Source organism: Empidonax traillii, unplaced genomic scaffold, assembly GCF_003031625.1.
Source record: "Empidonax traillii isolate 1590-97213 ecotype Southwest subspecies unplaced genomic scaffold, ASM303162v1 scaffold20:size5563877, whole genome shotgun sequence".
NCBI classification, from domain to species: Eukaryota; Metazoa; Chordata; class Aves; order Passeriformes; family Tyrannidae; genus Empidonax; species Empidonax traillii.
This window is the reverse complement of record NW_020955213.1, coordinates 4,521,593-4,523,057: the sequence shown is the minus strand read 5'-3', so window position 1 is coordinate 4,523,057 and position 1,465 is coordinate 4,521,593.

The window sequence follows — 1,465 nt, the reverse complement described above, 5'->3', positions numbered from 1 at the left end:
GAACAGTCTTTGATTTACAGCTGTCAGAGATGAGAGCTCTGAGGCTCACTGGGGGAATCAACCTCTAGCAGAAATGTTTAAAATATTTGGGGTTTAGCCAAGAGGCTAAAAAAAGAGGGGTTTGTGTCTTCCTTTTTCTCTCCTGTGATCTCCTGACATACAACACCAAAAGCTGTGTAAGACACAGGGATGCGAAGAAACAGCCCTGACAGTCCCCAAGACATCAAAAGAGGTCGAAGATCCTCAGCCTGCCCCAGAAGTACAGGGATAATCAAATTTGCTACTTTTCTGATTTTTTCATCGCCATTTACACATATAAATTGGGATTGAACCTACTCCCTGGCAGCCCCCTTTATCAAGGACTCCCCTTGAAAAAAGCTCCCCCACCACAGTTCTTCAAGGCCAAAGTTTTACCACAAACTATAGCAGGGTGAGGGAAGGGTTACAAAAAGTACAAGAATACAAAATCCTGCCTTCTTCTCAGTTAAGGTAGAAATAAAACTTGTGTGCACATTTCCAGGACGGAACATAATCTACCACCAGTTGTGCCTGGTATAAATGAGCTGTGCATTGGCATCTGTTGTATGTACAATTTTTCAAGCGTATCAGTCAGCAGAACAGAGCCTGCATCCTTTAGTCTGAGATGACTATGTCCTCCCCAAATCCAACTGGCCTGTAGGAACAGAATATTAGCACTAAACATCACTTTAAAAGCAAATGGCATCCTTTGATGTTTAAATATAAAAAAGGACAGCCTGTGTTTATGAGGGCAACACCAGATCTCAGAGGATTACTCACCATGGCAATTTTTTGAGGATATTCAGTCACTCACACAGATTTTATCCACAGACTGCCAGACCAGAGGGATCCCTGGGGCTGCCTGAATGTGATCTCCCATCAGCGACCATGGAAGGTCTTGGAGCCCTGCAAGTCCTCGTCAAAGACTAAGCTTGCATTTCTTACTGCCAAGCAGATGGGGCCATTGATGATGGTTTGAAAAGGCACAGTCAAAAGATGGAGCAATTAACAGGAAAAATTCAGAGTCATGAGAAAAGACAAACAGTGAATTTCCTTAATTTTTGAATATCACCCTCATTATTTTTGGGTGTATAGTCATTGTGTCAGATGCACTGGACACCTGAGACTCCAATGCCCTACTCTGAAAAGGCATCAGGACGTGATTCCAGCCTTTCCTGTGCATCCCACCATGTTTGCATGTTTGGAAGCCTGTGTCAGCAACGGCGGGAGAGCTTTGCAACATGCTGCTGTAAATTATTCCTCTTGCAATGTTGCCTTGCTTTTTATTCTACTCCTCCTGTTGTTCTGTTCTTCCTGTTACTGCCAATGCAACAGTGGATCTGCTGCCTCAGGAAGAGCTGCTCTCCATGTGCCTGCCCTTGTCCGTACACAGACTGCAGATACCCCTTTCCAAAGCCAAGCAGGAATTGGAAAAAGCGATAAGCTA